This window comes from Palaemon carinicauda, chromosome 10 (genome assembly GCF_036898095.1).
Source record: "Palaemon carinicauda isolate YSFRI2023 chromosome 10, ASM3689809v2, whole genome shotgun sequence".
Classification (NCBI taxonomy): Eukaryota; Metazoa; Arthropoda; class Malacostraca; order Decapoda; family Palaemonidae; genus Palaemon; species Palaemon carinicauda.
In genome coordinates, this window is record NC_090734.1 from 153,026,648 (window position 1) to 153,049,300 (window position 22,653).

Consider the following 22,653-nt stretch of genomic DNA (forward strand, 5'->3'; position numbering starts at 1 on the left):
GAAAAAATATGTAATTTCATCGAAATGATGCCACTCAATGGAGATGTGAAACCAAACCTGACAGATTTGTACAGATTTTGGAGACGCATGAACACCTTGACACAACATTCACTCGGCACTGGTGTTATTGGTCACATATGCACCTATATGGAACAGTGTGTTAATCACCATTGTGATTTGCACTCGAGGGTAAATGTACCCATGCACCCGATACACTGGAAAGTCCCAAGGCAGTTCACTGTTCATCGCAGCGCTAGACGACGGGTTTTTTAACACTTCCCGCCGCCACCACAACATATTTTATTTCATGTACTTGCTTTGTATAGTGTCTGTAAAAGACCTGGTTGATCTCCACCCAGTGTATGAGCGGAGTCTACCAAAGCCCCTGTGTTGGATGAAGTTCGGTGAAGAAGCAATTTTCTTTGGATCGTGACCTGCGGGTGAGCTGTCAGGATTCGCTCTGCAAATAAGTAGGTGAACATTGCTCTCAATTATATTAGTGATAGATTTTGATCCTGAGGTTTCGCCTCGGAAGAGCTGTCCTTCCTTGAAGTCCGAAGTTCTACGAAGATAGACCTTAAGACACTCTACTGGGCATAGAGAGACATCTTCCTTCAGTGGGCAGATTCTCCAAGGACACCACTTCTTGGTGGGTAGCTCGTTCTTGGCCAGAAAGGCAGGATCAAGAAAGGGGTTCAGTTCTCCTGGTTAGGAACTGAATATGGCCTACATCCCTCATAAGGTCAATATTTCACTAATTCTAGCCCCTAAGGCTATTGCAAACAGAAAATTGACTTTCTGTGTTAGTTCCTTTAAAGTACAATACTCTTTGTTTAGGTTCAAAGCATAGTGCAAGACTTTGACCAACGACCATGTAATGGGCTTAGGAGGGGCTGCTGGCTTCGGTCTAGTGCATGCTTTGACACCTTATAGAAGGTTTCGCTTGTGAGGTCCACCTCAAAGGCGTATAGAAGAGGTCTAGTCAGGGTCGATTTACACGCGGTTATCGTAGTGAAAGTCAGGCCTTGTTCAAGTAGGTAAATGAAGAAGGAGAGACAGAAATCTGTTGAAATTTCTGTTGGTCCCCTTGTTTTCACAAGGGATACCCATTTCTTCCAAGACAATTCACATTGTCTCTTGGTTGAACTTGACTTGTACTCTACAATGAAGTCGGCCTCATTTTTCGAGATCCCAAAGTTTTTGTTTGCTGCTAGGGCGAAAAAATCATGAGATGTAGGTTGTTGGTTCTCGAGGGAGAAATGTAAACAGTTGACTTCTGCACCAGTTTGTATAAAACTGGGTTCGTCAGAGGAAACAGCCTCAGTTTCAACTCTAGAACTAGAGGGAACCAATTGTTTTTATGCCATTTGGGGGCCACTACAGCAGCTGTTCCTCTGAAGGATCTTAGTTTGTTGAGGACTTTTAGCAGGAGATTGGTTGGTGGAAACAGGTAAATCCGATTCCATCCATTCCGGTTGAGAGACATGGCGTCTATCGCTTCAGCTTAAGGTTCTCGTAAGGGGCTACATAACGAGGTAGTTTCCTGTTGTCGCTCGTTGCGAAGAGGTCGATCTGCAGTTCCAGGACTTTTATCGAAAATAAAGGAGAACGAGTCTGCGTCTAGGGACCATTCTGTCTCTATTGGCTTTCGCCTGGATAGACCATCCGCCGTCACATCGGGGAACCCTTGAAGGTGAACTGCTGATAAATGCCATCTTCTCTTCCTTGCCGGGAGGAAGATGAGTAACATCACGTGCGTGCTTAATGTGAGGTGAACTCGAGCCTTGTTGATTTAGACATATTACTATCACCTCGTTGTCGAGAACCAGTCTGATGTGGACTGCTCTGCGAGGAGATAGTCTCTTCAACGTCAGGAAGACTGCAATAGCCTCCAAGATGTTGATGTGAAAGTGTTTTGAACTGGAGTGATCAATTTCTTGCACTTTCATTTCCAGCGAATGGCATCCTCATTCTTCCAGGGAGGCATCCGTGTGTATCACCACTGATGTTTGTGGAGGTTGCAAGAGAATTGTCCGTGCTAGGCTCTTATTCGTTGACCATGGCCTTAATAGCGTGCGCAATCGGGTCAATGTCAACCTTGTTGATCTCTTCAAGCGTTTGATGCGTATCTTCTCCAGACTCCTGACGCATCCTTTAGCTGTGCTTCTAGCACCAGGTCTGTCACTACTGCGAACTGGAGAGAGCCCAGTACTCTTTCCTGTTGGCATCTTGAAATCCTTTTGCGTTGAATTAGTCTCTTGACAGATGCTGCTATTTCTCTCCTCTTCTTTAATAGAATGGAGAGGTGGTGTGACTGCAAGTTCCCAAGGATTTCTAACCATTGAAACTTGTGAGCTAGAGAAAGGCGAGACTTCTAGTGATTGATCTTGAAGCCCAGGTGTTCCAGGAACTGGATCACCTTTCTGCCCGCTTGCAGACAAGTAGTCTGGGATGCTGCCCGCACCAGCCAATCGTCCAGGTATGCTACTACTTGTACTCCTTCGGAGCATAGTTGCTGGACGATCGTGTCCGCTAGCTTTGTGAATACCTTTGGGGCTATGTTTAGTCCCAAGGGTATGGCTGTGAAGACATATTTTGTCTTCTGTAGCCTGAATCCTAGGTAGGAGGAGAGGGGGCGACTGACTGGTAGGTGCCAGTAAGCATGAATATATATATATATATATATATATATATATATATATATATATATATATATACATATATATATATATATATATATATATATATATATACGGTTAATCTCTAGGACACTGTCAGTGCCCTTTTCCTCTGCCATTCATGAGTGAACTTTAAATTTTCATAGCACTAGTAGCAAAGCCCTACTTGAACTTATGAGGGTGGTACAAGCCAAAGTTTAGCTGCATTGGTCAGTAAGGTTTAGGTTGATGTAATATGCCCACCAAGATCATGAAATGTTGCTGCAAGAAAAAAAAAAATACATAGCGCTAGTTGATAATACTGTACGCAAGGTACAAGTATTTGCTGTAGTTTTCCAAGTATCTTGTATACTGTATTATATTACTCCATCCTTGAATATTTATTCCTCCTTTTATCCAAGAAGCCTATTAGAAACTCCCCTGTCTCGCAATCCACGGGTAGTAAAACTCAACATCATTGGGGAGCCTATAGGTTTACCAGCTGAGTCACTATCAATAACTGCCTTGCTATCTCTGGTCTTAGATTGTGTGAAGAAGGGTTTGGGTGCTGATCATATATACATATGGTTAGTCTCTAGGCTATTGTTTTATGTATGCTAAATGTGGGCAAGGTTTAGGTGGGTTTGGGGTCCAAGTCCCCAATCAAGTAGGTTCTGAATCCTGAGTTGGGTAAGGTTAAGTTAGTATGTATACTTATATGTCCTACTGTTATAATTAGCAGGCAATGATATTGAGGAGTTCTGGGATGTACAAAGTGTGGTTATGCACAGCAGTCAATTAGGATGCTATACATAAGTTGGATTGGCCTAGGTTAGCATTCCCAAAGAAACAAAGTGTGGCCATGTACAGTATTCATATTGGATGCTGTGCCTGAGTTAGGTTAGCCCAGGTTAGAGTTCCAGAAGACACAAAGTGTGGCCATGGAAAATAGTGAAATAGGATACTGTGTCTGAGTCAGGTTAGCCCAGGTTAGAGTTCAAGAAGGCACAAAGTGTGTTCATGCACAGAAGACAAGTAGGATGCTGTGCCTTAGTTAGGCTAGCCTCGGTTAGAGTTCATGAAGACACAAAGTGTGTTCAGGCATAGAAGTCTGGTAGGATACTGTGCCTAAGTTAGGTTAGCCTCAGTTAAGAGTTCAAGAAGACAAAATGTGTTCATGCACAGCAATCAAATAAGATGATGTGCCTTAGTTAGGTTGCTCCAAGTTATGGATTCAAGAAGACATGACATATTTCAAAGTATTTTGTATTTTTCCTAACTATATAAACCTTTAGTTTTTAACAATGAGTAACCCAGCTATGCTAGTTACTCCTTATAAAGAACGAGGGCTTATATTTGTATCGGAACAACAGTGTGTTCATGCATGGCAGTCAGGTAGGATAGTCTCCCCTAGTTAGGCTAGTCTACGTAAGAGTACCAGAAGCCCAAAACTGTGGTCACGCATGGCAGTGAGGTTAGCCTAGTTTCAAGTTCCACAAGGAAAAATGTGTAGACATGCATGGCAATCATGTAGGATGCTGTGCCCAAGGTAAGTTAGCCTTGATTAGAATTGCAGAGGGTGCAAAGTATGGTCGTGCACAGCAGTCAGGTAGGATGCTGTGCCAAAAGTAGGTTAGCCTAGGATAAAATGTATCACTCTTAGTTACATGAACCATGTTTTCCTACTTATTTTATTTATTTTTCCTTGGGCTTTTCATATTAGTAAAACAGATATAACTGCATAAGCTTGCTGTTTTTCCAGGAGTTTCTCTTGTGTCCTCAGAATATTTTACCATTGTCGTTGGCCTACATTATTCACTTACTTTCCTTGTCACTGACCATGTAACTTGTTTTGACCTGGGATTTTCCATGGCTGTTAGCTATACAGGTAGGTTAGCCTGTATTGGCGAAAGAAGAGTGACAAGTTGTTTGCCCATAAATAGCTCAGCTACATAACCTAACAACCAACATCACAGTATATCAAGGTATTGATTTGCTTACGTTCTTCAAGAGGTTGCGGACGGGTCCCCAGGTTTCTACAGTCAAATTTTTCTGGTGAAAAAGGTGACTGGAGGCTGGAGACCAGTCATCTATCTCTCCCCTTTGAACAAGTTTGTTCAACAGACTCAGTTCAGAATGGAGACGGCAGACACGGTCACCCAAGCGGTTCGTCCAATGGACTTCATGTGCACACTGGATCTGGACAATCTGAGCAGAGCAACTCAGATAGTAGGCTTCGAATGGTCTTTGAATCGTCAGATAGCCAACAAAGTCCTGACTTTGTGGGGTTCCAAGACTGTATACCTGTTCGCAACATCTCTGAACAGCAAGCTTTCGCTATACTGCTCTCCAGTCCCGGATCCTCAGGCTCTATGGCAAGATGCATTCCAACAATGGTGAGACAACGTCGACGTGTATGCCTTTCACTCGTTTTGTCTGATGAGAAGACTGCTCAACAAAACCAGAGCGTCCAAAGATCTAATGATGACCCATGTAGCTCAGCTATGGCACCATCTACCAAGAGAACTCCCACCACGACCGGATCTACTCAAACCACCACGCGCGAACATCTTCCACAAGACTGTGCAGTCGCTTCAATTTCACGCGTGGAGACTATCCAGCGTCTCCTCTCTCAGAAGGGCTTTTCACGACAAATTGCGGAGCGAATGACCGGAAACTTGCGTAGGTCCTCAGCCTCGGTCTACCAGGTAAAATGGAGAGTATTCTGTGGTTGGTGTCGTGGGAGGAATATCTTTCCGCTCTATGCCACCATTCCAGTAATAGCGGAGTTCCTTGTATGCCTTCGAGAGGAAAAGCTTCTTCCGGTCTTGGCGGTGAAAGGCTAGTGCTCAGCCTTAAGCATAGCCTTCAAGCTGATAAGCTGAAAGGAGTGGATATTTCCTCTTCGTTGGAGCTTTCTTTGCTCATACGGAGTTATGAGATCACTTGCCCCCAGTCAGAGATTAGGCTTCCTCCTTGGAACACAGTTTGCAACTTAAGATCCTTAAAAGGACCTCCCTATAAACCATTACGCCATGCAACAAACTGAAATCTCACCTTGAAGAAGGCGTTCCTGCTCGCTTTAGCCTCGGCAAAGAGAGTCAGTGAACTTCATGGCCTCTCGTAAGACATCGCCAATTGGGGGAAGTGACACTCAGCTTTGTCCCTGAGTTTATTGCTAAGACTCAAATTCCAGGGGTGCTGGACCATAGATTCAGGCCCTCTCAGATTACGAGCCTTCATTCTGTAACCAATGACCCAGATCAGATGTTACTATGCACAATTATCTTAATCGCACTGCAGCAACACGGCCCAGACCAACACCTCTGTTTGTTAGCTCAGGGAGAGTAAAGAGGAGGATCACCAAAAACATGGTTTCCTCCTGGATTCGCCAAGCAATTGAAAGAGCCTTGGCTCCCGATCCTCCTCGGGCTCGTCGACCTAGAGCCTATGATGTCAGGGGAATCAGCACGCAACTTCTCTGTGTTGCAAGTTCTTCAAGCTGGCGTGTGGAAGAGACAGACAACCTTCACAGCCCATTATTTAAAAGACGTGACCCACAGGAGACTCGATACATTCCATATCGGTCCTGTGGTGGCTGCTCAACAATTGGTTTAAGACACCTAAGGCTCCTTGATGGACAAGTAGCAGTTGGTTGAGGACATTGGTTACCCGGGTTAAGACTGGGATGAATGAGTAGAATGTCTGGCTTTCCTCTCTTCATCTTCCCCTCCCTTGGGGTACAGCACCATTGGTCCCTTGCAAGCTGGCTTCAACCTCTGCAGGTAATTATCAGTTCCCTTGTGTAGCCTAGTATTATATATACTGTAGCTGTAAGATTTTCATACTATCCACTTCCATATTGCTTTCTGCGAGGGAGCAATGGGATACGTCTTGTTTTCCTATATAAACTCAGAAGGTGTTCATACAAGGCAACAACCTCTATTTCACTGCATTGCACAGGCTGCTATTATACTAACTTTGTATATTTGAGCAAGGTGTCAAATTTTTTCCTGGACCACAGTCATATAATGTGCTTGGTAAACCCGGGTCAATGTCCATGCCAGATCTAAGACTTCCACCCACCTAATAGCGAGTCTTTCACATAAATAACGGAAGGTTTATTAGTATGGGAACAAATGACAAATTCGGAGATAATTTGTATTTTCCCTAACTAATACAAACCTGGAGTTATTTATATAAATTGGCCTGTCCCCCAGAAGTCCTGTCTGCAATAAGAAGTGATGTCTCTCACTGCTGTGAAAGTACTGTATATATAAAGGCGGCTGGGTAGCCCCAAGCCTACCCGCTCAAGCGGTTAGGCAGGGTTGCCACCTCGCAATTAAAGTCTAATGGCTACCTTCCAGTTTTGCTGAAAGATACCACGTAAATAACTCCAGATTTGTATTAGTTAGGGAAAAATACAAATTATCTCCAAAATGACAAATTCGAAGATAATTTGTATTTTTCCTAACCATACAAACCTTAGCTATTTACAAAGGGTATTACTTTTAGCGTAGCTGAAATGGCGAGCCATTAGAATTTAACGAGGGTGTATTACCCCCGCGCTAGTTAGCGGGGGGGGGTAGGGGAGTGGTAGCTAGCTACCCCTCCTCCCCCTCACACACAGGTGAATACTCACTTTCACTTAGAGGTAGGACTTGTCTTGGGGGACAGGGCTGGCGGGCAAATATGTGTAAATAGCTAAGGTTTGTATGGTTAGGAAAAATACAAATTATCTTCGAATTTGTCATTTGTTCCGTAACCGAAATACAAACCACGCTATTTACAAAGGGTGACTTATCCCTTAGGAAGGGTGGAAAGTCCCCAGCCATACTGGCTTTGGCTTTACCCGGGGACTCAGAATCCGAGTGAGTCGCACTCGAGAAAAGGAGTCCCTGCACCTCACAAGTTCCTTGCTCCGCAAGGAACCATGCGGCCTACGTAAGCTTGTGTGTGAAGGAAGAAGTGTGACCCGTCCTAGGCACTTGACCTGGAGTTCCAGAAGGAACTCTGGGTTAGGACGTTCCCAATATCACCTCGTCAGGGTATGGGGGACGCGACAGTATTGACTCAATACTCGGAACACAAGGAAGCATGGTTTACCTGCAGAGGTTCGAGGTCAGCTATGCAGAGACCAGGATGCTGCTTCCCCGTAGAGGGGATGATGAAGAAAGAAGTAAAGGCCAGACATACTTCTTTCGTTCATGCAGACTAAAACCTGATAACAATGCCCTCAACCTTCTGCTACCTGTCCAAAAAGGAGCCTGAGGTTAGACCAACTGTTGTGTAGCCACCACAGAGCGATAGAAAACGTATCGAGACTCCTGTGGGTCACGCCCTGCAGGAAGCGGGCTGCGAAGGTCATCAGACGCTTCCAGACTCCAGCTTGTAGCACCTGCGTCACAGAGTAGTATTACTCGAAGGCGAGGGACGTTGCGATGTATCCAACATCGTGCTGTAGGGCGACGTGATGGGGGAGGGTCTGAAGACAGGTCGAGATGAATGTCCTTGAGTCCGGGCTGAAGAGGTATACTGGTGACTCTCCCCCCATGTCCTCCTTGTGTTCCCAAATCGGCTGCAACTGAGGACAAACTGCAGCTGTTCCCAGCGCTAACCTCTCGATTCCTTACTGGCAAGAAAGAGAAGGTCTTGGGACATCAGACACAGAATGGAGACTCGAAATCTTGAATGAATCGGACCGAAGGGCCGGGACCCTCAGATTCTGAGTCTAGCCAACAACTCAGGAGCGAGCCTGAATGTTGCCTTCCCCTCTTCCTTAGAAAGGGGGGAGTAGTAAGAGACCAAGAAGATTGCTTACACACTGGCCGTGGCCAGAGTGAGCAGAAGACCCAAGGCGGAATACAATCCGAGGCCTGTCGTAAAAGGGTCTTGAGAAGATCTCTTAAAGGACTAAAAGTCCGAGCCATGCTCCAAGTTGGAGGTCTTCCTCCGACTAGGGCAGGGACGATCGTAGCTTCGCATGAGCGAGGATAGATCCAGCGGGCAGGAAAAAGTTATTCCTTTAAGCCTGAAGGTCAGGGAAAGGCTGAGCGACAGGCTTCATTGCCGAGAGCGGAAAGGAGTTTCCTCCCGCCGAAAGGCAATAAGACCGTTATTGCTGGAGAAGAGGCCTCAAGGGAAGAGGTATATCTCCCACGGCACCAACCACCTTAGACTCTTCACTTTGCCTGGGAGACCCCTGTGGATGACTATCGCAGATGATGCGACCTCCGTACCGCGACTGTAGCGGGTTGTCTCTTCTAGAGGAGGAAGCGTAGTGTCTCCAGGCATGAAGCCGAAGCGACGCCCCGGTTCGGGAGAGATGTCGCAGTGTGGTTGCTTGAGTAGTCTGCGCCGTGGGAGAAGTTCTCCCGGGAGTTCCGTCAGGGGAAGCAGAGGGTCCAGAAACCGTTCTGCGCATAGTCCCAGTGGAGCTCTCCCATTGAAAGGTTGACAGACAACCTGGTCTTGTTGAGACCCATTGTCCGCAGTCAAAAAGGAGGGAAGACGCAGGCGTCGAAGTTGTCCCACCATCACCAGAATGCATCTTGCCAGAGTCTCGGGGTCTGAGACTGGGGGGAAGACTAGCGGAAGCTTGAGGTTCCAAGCTGTCGCGATCAGGTCCCCCAGACCAGCACTTGCTGGTTACCCAAGGTCAAAGACCCCTAGGTACACTCTCTCTATAAGGCTCTGCTCGGATAGTCTGAGAGAAACATTCCCCTGCCTGGAATGAGAGAGCCGATGGTGGTATTGAGAGAATCTCAATCATCCCGGTATCTCTACTGCAAGATGTGAAGGTGTGAAAATGCGTCCCCTGCTGGTTAGAATGAAGTCGACGCGCAACGGGGCGACTCGGCAGGAGCTGTAGGATCTGAAGAGGGGCCAGACTAAGGCCCCTAAGCCTGCCTGAATGATGGAGAGGTATCCTTCAGGTCTTGACCATAGGCCTGGACCGGAACATGCCCCCCCCCCCTTTCCTTTGACAAGTCCAAGAACCGCATCAAGAATGTGGGGAAAGGACGAGAATATCCACTACCATCAAGAGGCTCCATAGGTCAACACCCATTGCAGGTCTAATAGTTCCGCTGGTCCCATAGGGCCAGGGAGTCCGGTTAAACATTGCCTGAAGCCACCGGAACTTGGATCGCCCCACATGGAACTTATCCTGAGGCGACCGTTCGGACTATAGACGGGTCAATGAGGAAAGAAGAACTAGGAAACGTTCCAAGGTAGGGCTGAAAGCTCTGCTTGACTGAGAACAGGTACTGCGACTCTCCTCAGTCTTGCCACAGTCAACCGAAAGGAAGGCTCGGAGGATGTGGTAACAGAATCTGGCGTCCCCAGGTGGTCACCCATCCAAGTACCGACGTTGCTTAACCTCGCTGGACGGACGAGAAGGGGGGTTTCCAATGTGGTAAGGCGGTTGACTCAATATCATGGCCAGATACTCCAGATGTTGAGGCAGAGGAAGAGAAGGCTCCAAGCAAAATACCATGAGCCCACACTCATGGTAAGCATCCGGAAGCTTGTACCGGCGCTGAAGAAGGTCGAAACCCGAGCCTACCGGAGTTGACCAGCCCTCCAAACAGCAGAGGAGGCGGAAGCCTGCACCTGAGCGGCCAAGAGGAAGGCAGGGAGAGTTCTCTGGGGAAACAAACCTGCTATGCCACGGCGGGATAGCCACACTGCATCATAGGCAGGAATACTTGCAGTCTAGGCTGAATTCGACAAGCACCCTGGAAGATGGATGGAATGGAAACTGAAAGTACCCGTCCTTCCGATCCAGGGTTTAAGGAGTCCTGTTGCCTCGTTACCAGTCTGATCGATTCTGCTGGTCTATGCTGGCCGAAGTTTGTTCGACAAACTTGATCAGGGCTGAGAGGTCGACTATGGACATCCCCTCTCAGATCCTTCCTTACAAGAAAGGATCGACTGAGGGGGCCGGGGGTGAAGCCGTCGATGATCCTAAGGAAGACCTTCGCCTAAGGTATGGATCATTCTGCCCAACCGGGCAACTCTGCTGACGCTATGGCATAGAGGTTCAGAGACACTGAATTCGCTGACAGAGACGGCAGGCGCGATATCCTTGGCTACTCACAGAGATTGTGCGGGAATGAGCATCGGGAAGCTGTCATTCGGATGAGTAACCTTAAGCATCCTCCCAGCGAAAAACCTGCAATCCTAGAGTTCGTGAACTCCTTTTAGGACTATGCCCCCCCGGGGGAGTCTCCCGTGCCATCTGTTCCTGACAGGAGGAAACTGCGATTGGACACCTTGTCCCAGTTGTCGTAGCCGATAACTTAGGCCGACGTGGTTGAAAGAAAAGGGCGCTGGAGCCCTGCAGAATCTGGAAGAAAGCTCCTTGGAGGAGTGAAACCGGAAGTCGATTTACTCCGCACATCAGCTGTCTAAGTCTCTGTCCTTGGGCACAAACAAACTCTTCTCAAGGATGGAAGGGTGTCTGAGGGCGTCGACCTCCACAGATGAGACACCCGAAGGAAGCCCTCAGTCAGCGCGTCCAGATGGTACAACATCGAGCTTGTCCGCAAGTTAGATACTTAACGACGAAAGGCCAAGGTGCCTGAGCTCGAGAGGAGGAAAGTACCCTTGATCTTCCTGTAGCTTCCTTGAACCAAACCTCGGGCCGTAACCGAGGAGGGAAAGAACCTGGTAAGCTCCCAGAGGAAGAGGTAAGCAGTCACCCCTTGTCCGATGGAGAAATCTCGAACGGAAAGCCCCCCCGCCAAAAATCCTTCCAGGGAATGACGGGGAAGGGCTAACCCAGGTTCAGGAATAGAGGAGTGTTGCTCAGATCTCCCTTAAGTTTCTCCTATTCTTGCAAGTGCCATGCTCTGTGTTTACGGGGTGAGGCAGTGTTCTGGAAATACGCTCCAGAAGAACTCGCCAGGCTGGTCATGCTGCGAAAACTCCATTGGGAATCGTGGTCGCAATTGCCCTGGAGCTCGCGCGACGGGAATTCCTGGTGGTCGGCGAGCGATAACCCATAGACGAGCAATGGATACTGCAAGAAATAAGCCGACATTTGTGCGAAGAAACAGTGTAGGTTCGCGCGACGGAACACCATCCGTCTGCGCGATGGAAAAAACCGTTGGTTCGCGCGTGGGCGAACATTGGAGAGCATGAGCGTAGACGTGCAGGCACGTGGGCGTGTGGGCGCGCAGGCGAGTGGTCGCACGGTTGCACGGGCGAGCGGTTGCGCGGTTGCACGGGCGAGCGGTCGTGAGGGTGGGCAGGTGGATGAGAGCGAGTCCGAGGCGGCGAACGCAAGCGTTAGCGCGATGGCGAGGAAACGCGCTGCCGCGTGGGCGAGGAGGACCGCTGGCGATATGGATCAACAAGCGATAGGTGGTGAGCTGGTGAGCGCTAACGCGCAGGTTGGCGATGGCGCGTTGTGTTATGCCGACGCGATGGTCGAGCAGTATGCGCAGGTGAGCGATCGTGCGTTGGCGAGCAGTATGCGAAGTTGAGCGATCGCGAGCAGTGATCAGCATGCGCCGGGTCGCGCGATGGTGATCAGTATGCGCAGGGTCGCATGATGGTGATCACCATGCCATGGTCGCGCGATGGCGATCAGCATGCGCAGGTTGGCGGTCGCGCGATGGCGAACAGCATCTGCAGCTGGGCGATCGCGTGATGGCGAACAGCATACGCAGTTGAGGGTCGCGCGATGGTGATCAGCATGCGCAGGGTTGAGCGATGGCGATCAGCATCCGCAGTTGAGGGTCGTGCGATGGCGATCAGCATCCGCAGTTGTGGGTCGTGCGATGGCGATCAGCATCCGCAGTTGAGGGTCGCGCGATGGCGATCAGCATCCGCAGGTGAGGGTCGCGCGATGGCGATCAGCATCCGCAGGTGAGGGTCGCGCGATGGCGATCAGCATCCGCAGGTGAGGGTCGCGCGATGGCGATCAGCATCCGCAGGTGAGGGTCGCGCGATGGCGATCAGCATCCGCAGTTGAGGGTCGCGCGATGGCGATCAGCATCCGCAGTTGAGGGTCGCGCGATGGCGATCAGCATCCGCAGTTGCGAACGTGGGCGCACAGGGCGCGTAACAGGAACCAACAGGAACCGCAGGGAAGATCATCTTGAAAGCGCTGACGAACAGGAGAGCGCTGACGAACAGGAGAGCGCTGACGAACAGGAGAGCGCTGATGAGCAGAAGGGCGCGCAGGGAAACCCTGACACGCAAGGGAAGAACCCCCGTGGGGGCAACCCTTTGCCCCGAAGGGATCGTTGTCCGCCGGGAGACTGATGTCCGTCGGAAGACCGCTGTCCGTCGGGAAGACCTTTGCCCGTCGGAAGAAGAGATCAGACTGCTGTCCATCTGCACCAAGGCGGAAGATTGAGAAAAGGAGTTGTAGGCTGCAAACGGAGATCCAAAAAGGCGCCTCAAGCACCCTTATAGGGAGATGAGAGGCCCTTACGACGAGGCGGACGGTGGGCCTTACGGCGAGGGAGGCCAACAGCAACAGCAACAGAAGAAACCTCCGAAGAGGAGTCTCTATGAGTGTACTCTCTCGCGAACGAAAGAGAAACACTTCGTGGAAGAGACTGGTCAGCCAGTGACCTAAAAGGAGCAATCCTCCGAAGAGGAGCTCCTGCAGTTGCCCAGCCCCTTGAGCGAAACTGCAGGTGCGCCCGCTCAGCACCAAGAGCATAGTCGCACGAAAAAAAGACAAGAGAAGAACCCCCCAAAAGGGGAAAAACTCAAGCCTGGACAGGAAAAACTTCCCTCGGAAGGAAAGTTATCCGCCCAAGGAGGCAAGCCTCCTGAGTGTTCTAAAATGAACTGGAGAGCTGTCCGTCGTCACGGGAGTACTACCAGTAGAAGGAGACACGCCCCTGACGAAAATACAAGGGGGGAGGCAGCAACAGCCGAATCCCCAGGACTCAACCAGACAGCTCACACCGTTGCTATATCACAGAAACGAACTAGATCGGTAACTGTAAAAAAATAAAACAAATAATATTAGTACACATTCATTCCCCCGGGAAGGCTCCAAAGAGGAATCCCGAGGGAAAGGAACAAGAATTACACAACAGGCACATGCCCTCACAACCACTTACACTCGCGGAAGGAGAGCTGTAACCAAAACAGAATTATAACAATTATAATTATGTAACTATGTAATTATGTAATTTAAAAATGAATGAACACTAAAGAAAGAACGAAAACCCCGAAAGGAATCGTTCTACAAGCTGAAAAACAAAAAACAACTACAATTAGATTCATAACTAATTGAGACAAACGTACGACGTAGCAACCCCCCACACGGAAAGGAAGCTAGGCTACAAGGGCGTAGTAACACGTAGTAAAAGGGTGAACGACCTCAAGAGAGAGAGAGAGAGAGAGAAAGACATAAGTCAAACTCGATCGCCACCCATAAAAATACGCCGTGGTGGCCTAACTGCCGAGGCCTCCACGTAGATATCGTACACTACACACACACATCTGAAAAGGAAACTTACTTATTTCTATACTCAAATATATATACAAACATGAAAACATGTTTACATATATATTGAGTAAATGAAAAGTAAGCGATTAAGTAAAGACAAAACAGACAATGGCTGCCAAACGAGGACCAAGACAGAGACGTCTGTCACAGTCCGAGCCAAAAGTGAAAGTGAGTATTCACCTGTGTGTGAGGGGGAGGAGGGGTAGCTAGCTACCACTCCCCTACCCCCCCGCTAACTAGCGCGGGGGTAATACACCCTCGTTAAATTCTAATGGCTCGCCATTTCAGCTACGCTAAAAGTAATACCCTTTGTAAATAGCGTGGTTTGTATTTCGTTTACGGAACAAACGATATTTTCATAATAAAATAAATTTTTGAATATACTTACCCGCTGGTTATATAAAAGAGCTGAAGTCCCCTGACGCCAGGGCAGAAAATTCAAATCTCGCGCTATCGAAGATACGCCAGGTGTACCAACCGCACCCTAGCGGTAGAACAGGTGGAACCACACACCAACTCCAGTTCTTCCATGCCTCATAGCCATACCATAGGTAGTCTCTAGAGGGGAGGAGGGTGGGTGTTAAATTTATATAACCAGCGGGTAAGTATATTCAAAAATTTATTTTATTATGAAAATATTTTTAAATATAAAACTTACCCGCTGGTTATATAAAAGAGCTGATTGACACCCCTTGGTGGCGGGTCAGAGACAGCTACATATAGAAAATTCACTTAAGGGTTACATACAATAAACTTAAGCGGTTCTCACCTGATAAGGAAGCTGACAGCAATGATACTCTGCCTCATTTCGTCCGCTATCCTTAAGAGATCCAGTAATCCACTCGGGCTGAAAATCTCTAGGAGCTGTCAAACGGTACAACCACCTATAACATGACAGAACCTCAACCAATACCCTTGTTCTGGGTGCACTCAAGGAACAAATTGACCACCTAACCAAATCAAAGATTGCGGAAGACTGACGCCCAATCTCCACAAACAACCATAACAAACGAGTTCCAAGAGATAGAAAAGGGGTATTAGGAAAAAAGGGAACGTAGTGGTAGATCATTCACCTACTATCGCATTTGCCGCTATAAAAGAACCCAACGTAAAAAAGTCCTCATAGCGAGTCTGAACATTCTTCAAATAATGGGATGCAAAAACAGACTTACTTCTCCAAAATGTTGTATCCATCAGACTTTGCAGAGAACGGTTCTGTTTAAAGGCCACTGAAGTCGCTACCGCTCTGACTTCATGTGTCTTGACTTTGAGGAGCCTCTGATCCGACTCATCACACTGAGCATGAGCTTCTCGAATCAACAATCTAACGAAAAAAGACAAGGCATTCTTAGACATCGGCATCGAGGGTTTCCGGACTGCACACCACAGAGCGTCTGAGTTACCTCTCAGATTCTTAGTCCTGTCCACATAAAGCCGTAGCGCTCTAACTGGACAGAGAACCCTTTCCAATTCACCGCCAGCCAAATCAGAAAGGTTAGAAATATCGAAGGATTTGGGCCATGGCCGAGAAGGGTTTTCATTCTTGGCCAGAAACCCCAGTTGCAAAGAACAAATGGCTTTCCCATTCCGAAAACCAATGTTCCTGCTTAAAGCGTGTACTTCACTAACTCTTTTCGCAGTGGCGAGGGTAACCAGAAAAAGGGTTTTCAAGGTTAAGTCCTTAAATGAAGCCGAGTGTAAAGGCTCAAATCTGTCACTCATGAGAAATTTAAGGACAACATCCAAATTCCAGGCGATGGGAGCTGTTTGAATCTTCTTGGTCGTATCAAAAGACCTAAGTAAATCTCGTAGATCTTTATTATTAGAAAGGTCTAGGTTCCTGTGTCGAAAAACCGTCGCCAACATACTCCTGTAACCTTTATTAGTAGATGACGAGAAGTTATGCTTAACTTTAAGGTCCAAGAAAAAATCTGCTATTTGGGAAAGCGAGGTACTGGAAGAGGAAATCGCGTTAGTCCTACACCACTCCCTGAACAACTCCCACTTGGACTGATACACCTTGATGGTTGAAGACCTTCTTGCCCTTGCAATTGCCTTGGCTGCCTTCTTCGAAAATCCTCTAGCTCTAGCGAGTTTTTCGATAGTCTGAAGGCAGTCAGACGTAGAGCTCGGAGGTTTTGATGATTTCGGGCCAAGTGAGGTTGTCTGAGAAGATCGGGTCTCATGGGAAGGCTTCTCGGAACATCCACCATCCATTCCAGTACCTCTGGAAACCAGCTCCTTGACGGCCAGAACGGAGCTATCAGTGTCATTCTGGTCTCCTCGTGCGAAATGAACTTCTGAATCACTTTGTAAAGGATCTTGAACGGAGGGAAAGCATAAACCTCCATGTGTGACCAGTTCATCAGAAAAGCGTCTATGTGCAAAGCTTCAGGGTCTGGAACCGGAGAGCAGTAACACTTTAGCCATTTGGTCTTCGCGGTGGCAAAGAGATCTACGAGAGGTCGACCCCATAACCGCCACAGACTCTTGCAGATGTCCGGGTGCAGAATCCATTCTGTGGAGAGAACCTGACCTTTCCTGCTGAGTCTGTCTGCGCTCACATTGTTGACACCCTGGATGAACCGCGTCAAAAGAGTCACCTTCCTTTCCTCCGCCCAAACGAGAAGCAGTCTTGCAATCTCGTACAGAGGCCAAGAGTGGGTCCCGCCTTGCTTCACAATATAGGCCAGAGCTGTCGTGCTGTCCGCATTGACTTGGACCACCTTGCCCCTGATCTGCTTTTTGAGTCAACCTGGCACCCACTGCTGTCTAAAGGAAAGGGCAGTCAGACTTTACCTCGGCCGGACTTGCCCCCTCTGCCTCTAGGCTTCCTTCCTTCTGGTTTAAAAGAGCCTCTTCCAGAGGACTTCCCACGAAAGGACTGAGGTCGAAACCCAGAAGAAGATTCCTTAGGTTTACGAGAGGAGAATGACGGAGGCAAAACTTTCCTAGTCGAATGAGTAACTAAGTCATGTGTGGCCTTCTGCGTGAGGGCAGTAGCCACCTCGCCTACCAATTCCTGCGGAAATAAGGTATTAGACAAAGGTGCGAAAAGAAGGCCCGTTTTCTGGTAGGGAGACACTCCTGCAGAGAGAAAAGAGCACATTGTGGCCCTTTTCTTGAGAATTCCAGCTGTAAACAAGGCAGCAAGTTTGTTGGAGCCATCCCTCACACCTTTGTCCAAGCAGGACATCAAATGAACCAAACCACTAGTGTCCGTTTCCGTCATATCAGAGACCCTCTTACTCAAAGCCCCCAAAGCCCGGTCCAAGAAATTAAAAACTTCGAAGGCCCTGAACAGACCTTTAAGCAAATGGTCGAACTCTGGAATGGACCACCAAATCTTCGTTTTCCTTAAGGCAAGACGACGAGAAGCATCTACCAAACTTGAAAAATCCCCTTGGGCAGACGAAGGAAAACTCAAGCCCAACACTTCACCAGTCTCGTACCACACACTAGATTTAGAGGCTAACCTAGCGGGAGGAAAGGCAAAGGCCGTCTTGCCAAAAGATTTCTTGGAGTCCAACCAAGAACCCATTAATTTCAAGGCCCGCTTAGAGGATCGAGAAAGAACCATCTTGGTATAAACTGGAACCTTGGTAGCTTTACCTAAGATGAATTCAGAAGGCGGAGAACGAGGGGCCACAGGGGTAAATTGATCCGGGAAAATTCCAGTCAGAATAAGCATAAACTTGCGAAGATCCACAGCATGCTGATAATGCTTCTCCTCCTCATTCTCAGAGACTACCTCAATAGGATCATCCTCATCCGACTTTTCCTCAGGCTCATCTTCTGGCAGTGCAGCAACAGCTGCAGCCTGAACCGAAGGAACAAAGTCTGGATGGGACTGCCTGTCAAGGCCAACATCTGCGTCAACCTGATGGGGAGAAGTAGAAGTAGATTGATGCGAAACACGGACGGGTAGACGATCTTCTTCAACCAACAACTGCCTAGACCGCTTCGAATCCGACTGCTGTTGAACAGAAGAACGCTTTAAATCAGAAGGTAACTGTCGAAGATCGCCGAGAGGTCGCGTAAAGTCCGAAGACTGTTGACGCGAACGATCAAAGTAGTCAGGATGTCGACGCTGCGAATCAATGTTTTGACGCGAAGCGTCCAAAAGTTGTTGACGCGGACGATCCACTACTTCAAATCGTTGACGCGTCTCGTCCACTTGTCGACGCCGATGTTCTTCCCCGCGACCAGAATACGAAAACTGGTCAACCAAAACTCTCTGACGCGACTCATCAAAATCAACCTGGCGTTGAACACTATGACTGGGAGACCGCCTAAGCGATAACTCGTCAAGACCAGAGACCATCGAACGCCTGTGCGATAACTGGTCTGACATCGAACGCCCAGACATAACGCCAACACCTGGTTGATAAGAATCCATCAACGACGAGAGTTGTTCCTTCAAAGACACAAGCGCAGACCATTTCGGATCAACAGAACTCCTTAAAGGAAGATTTGCACCAACGTCACCACGCATTTCGGGGGAAGAAAGCCAATCCGATGGAAGAGGGGGTGCATGAATAGTAACAAGGTCCGAATCGGAAGGAATCATATCCACATGAACACGGTGATCTGTACGTTTGGCCGGAGTGCAAGCGATGGGAGAACGGAAACGTTCCGGTGAACCCCACGAACTACATCCTGGACGCACAGGCGATTCCCGACGCTGTGAAACATCATGCGTCCGTTTAAGCGGTCTTGACGCGCGACGCCAGATCTCACTCCCCGACCCTTCATCGGAAGACGGGGATAACGCATGAACCTCACCTTTCCTACGATGAGGGTGAACGACCTGAGCTACGGCAACAGGAACGTTCGAGGGGACGTCTGCACGATTGATGACGCTTCTCGTTCCCTTAAGCCGTTCGACATTACTTCTCCCATGGGTTCGAGAGCTCGAAAGAGGTCTTAGGCTAGGTGAACGACAAGATCGTGCAGACGCACCCTCCGCAACACTAAACACATTAGCAACACCTGTCACAACACCGAGAGAGTCACGATTTTTCGGTACAACATCAGACACTTTAACACTTTCCACAGTTCCGATAGGATCACGGTTTTTCAATACCTTTAACTCGGAAAAAATTGTATTTCTATCGGCTGCTAAGGACTCAACTTTCTCACCAAGAGACAAAATAGCAGTAAACATGTCTTTCATAGTAGGTTCCTGATCTACCACCACAGGGGAAGGAATAGGATTAGGAACAGGTACATTAGGTAAGGCTCTATCCACAGATCGGGAAGAACTACGCCTAACTCTATCTCTCTCTAGTCTCCTAACATAACGATCGAAAGTAACAAAATCATCATCAGTTAAGGAAAGACACTCATTACACCTATCATCTAATGAACAAAATTTACCCCTACATTTCACACAAATAGTATGAGGATCAATAGATCCTTTAGGAAGTCGAGTACGACAACCTTCACTAACACACCTACGCTGAGCATGGGAGGAGTCGGCCATTTTGAATGCTAACGTGAGAGACCGACGAGCAAAAAGTAAGGGAAATATCAATAAAGAAAATCTCAAACAAAAAGATTTCAAGATAAGAAACAAGGAAAAATAATCAACAATAGCTTAAACTCAAAAAAGAACGTTGTACATCACCAAACAACTTCCCAAGAGAGTAAAACACGAGAGCGAACTTCTATATGTCAGCCAGCTATGACGGCAGAGAGAAGAACTGGAGATGGTGTGTGGTTCCACCTGTTCTACCGCTAGGGTGCGGTTGGTACACCTGGCGTATCTTCGATAGCGCGAGATTTGAATTTTCTGCCCTGGCGTCAGGGGACTTCAGCTCTTTTATATAACCAGCGGGTAAGTTTTATATTTAGAATTTGTCATATCGCACCATTTTGTACACTATAACCTATAGGCAGAGACTAATAATAACCAATATACTTAATTTAATTAGAAATTCTCAATTCAAGGACATTATTTTCTTATTATCAGTACATTCCCGAGTAGGTAAGCCGGAAGTCTTTGGTTAGGTTAGGTGAAGTGTGAACCTTAGATTATGGCCTATCTCTGTGTTTGTTTCCCCTTTGCGATAGGGTTTTTCAGTTATAACATGTGATTCAATCGTCTTGACAACTTGAAAAATACGGGTTTCCGCCAAATATCGTCTTCGGAATTGGGTTTTACTTTACTGTAGCACAATATTTGTAAACCTATTTTCACGACCATGCTTAAATATACCCCTACTAAACAACTAGTTTGAACTTGGTGGTTATTTCCCATTATTCTCTATTATTAATACTGGTATCTATTTTCAATCTGCAATCAGATTTGTTTTAACTGTCATGTGACTTTCTCTAAGTTAATCTCCTACCTCTACATTTTCTATACAAACTCCACCCCTCAAAAAACTAGGTCTTACCCCTGATTACATCACACATCTGAAACAATTCTTTGATACAAATCTAAGAAAGTTTTTCAAATAAACGGCATCCTCAACAAGTGGCCATATCCTTTTTGGAGGATGTAAGAAATATTACGGGTGTGTTTAGAGGTATTTTAAAAGTCTCTGATATTAATCCCCAGAAATACATACTTTTCTAGTTTCAGGGATGGGCCAAATTATGAAATACGATTGAAAACCCGTTTCAGGAATAAAGTCGGTTGGGAAGCAAACACAGATTTGAGACTTAGTCTTTGGGTAAGCTAAGGATATGGCAATCTAAGGGGGGATAGGGGCTCCTCCTCCTGGTAAGTGACGAGTGGGTAAGGATACGGCTCCTAGGCTACATTAAATCGGGATTCTTAGGTTAGGTGATGTTCTTGTGTTCATATCCCTTTTGAAATGTGGTTTTTCAGTCATAACTTTTGGAATTTTAGGAACCTTTTTATAATGACGGATAGGACTTCCTGTGTGCATAGGTCACCACCTTACCTAACCTACAAGCCATGTCCTTACCTACTTACCCAATGGAGGGGTAAAAACCCCCTTAGAGAGACGTATTCTTAGTGATAAGGTTGAAAATAAGGGAGATATGTGGCATGGCCATCATCATACATACACCCCAAATATTCAAATACCTATACAGTAATTTGAGAAAAATATGGGAGCCTTTGCATATCAGCGGCCAGTTTCTCCCATTTGGATTAAAAATTGACATCTACTAACCTAAATTTTTCCCCCTAATCTAACCTAATAGCCGTGACCTTACCTACTTACCTAACGGGGGGGGGGGGGGGGGCTAACGGCCCCCTTTCGCTGCTGTATTCTAAGTTAGCCGTAATCATACATACATACCAAAATATGGATTTCCCACGATTATTTGCGTCAGAACAGTTCAAAGTACCTATATATTCGCACCAGGAATGCTTCTTATTTTTTTCATAAGATTATTCTGCTATAGTAAATATTAATCCATATTTTCATTATTAACCAAATCAATCCCGTTGAGTGAGGAAATAACGAATCATAATATTATCTTTCCTGTCAGGATATTTTATAATTAAAATGCTTCTACTTAAGGAAAACTATAAGTTTTCTTTGTAAATGCAATTCATTTTGGTGGCTAATAAATGGTTAGCGAGATTCAAAAACTCTGCTTATATAAATAGCAGTATTTTGGAGTATCAAAATAAACTTTAAATAAATAAAAAACGTTCTACTGGTAGGCCTAATTGTCTTAAAATAGGCCTATGATAAATAAATAACAGTATTTTAAAACGTAACAAACAAATAAAAAACGTTCTATTGGTAGGCCTAATATTGAATGTTTTTAAAATCACACAAAGATATGACGCCAAGAGGACTAAATATTATCAAATTCACTCTTTAAACTTTATAAATAAGGTAAAATCCTTTATAAATACGAATAATACGGGTTAATTGTCAAATCAGCCTCCGCTAGAATGCCCCAGAAAGTAAAGCAAGATATAATGTGGGTGGTATCTTTCACTTATCAAGCCGAGTAGCTTCTTAACATAAAACAGCTTACGTTCGGTATCATACACTTTACCCTATAACTTAGTTTATATTTCATGAACTTACCCACTAACAAGTATTTATGACTTACATTTGTGGCGTATCTATTGTTAGTAGTTTGCAATAGAATAAAAGAAAGTTTGTTTACACCTACACGGGGAATCAGCTGACACTTGTAAATAATACTGGGAACCAGTGTAGCCAGATGGGTTAGTCTAAAAATCCCCAGAACTTAGGGTAAAATATCCCCAAAACAACCCCAAAATCCCCATTTTCAAAAATATGTTTTCTTCTGATCACGTAGGCTTTACTAATATAGAAATTATTCACTATACTTCACATAAACGCAAGAAATCTAATTGCAATAATATAATGGTTTACTCATCTTTGTTTCTTCTCTATAGAAATTTGTACAGAATATCCCCATCAAACATTCAAAATTCCCAAATCTAGAGATAATTTCCCATATCTGTCAACACTGCTGGGAATCACTCTTATTTGGGAGTGACTCGGAACACTGTGTGGTCCATACACTTAGTTTAGTAATGTTTCTCTT

At 46.6% G+C, this 22,653-nt stretch overlaps 1 protein-coding gene across 5 annotated transcripts in view; it reads right to left on the bottom strand.

Annotated features, from left to right (window-relative positions):
- Nucleotides 1–22,299, bottom strand: part of fab1 (fab1 kinase) — a 248,905-nt gene extending 226,606 nt beyond the window's left edge. For 3 of the 5 annotated variants that reach the window (XM_068382042.1, XM_068382041.1, XM_068382038.1), the window contains exon 1: nucleotides 22,189–22,299. The gene's annotated coding sequence lies outside the window, so the exon portion shown is untranslated. Of the gene's footprint in view, nucleotides 1–22,163 lie in introns of all 5 variants that reach the window. The other 2 variants (XM_068382040.1, XM_068382039.1) reach the window with 2 other exon arrangements.
- Between the last annotated feature and the right edge of the window lie 354 nt (nucleotides 22,300–22,653).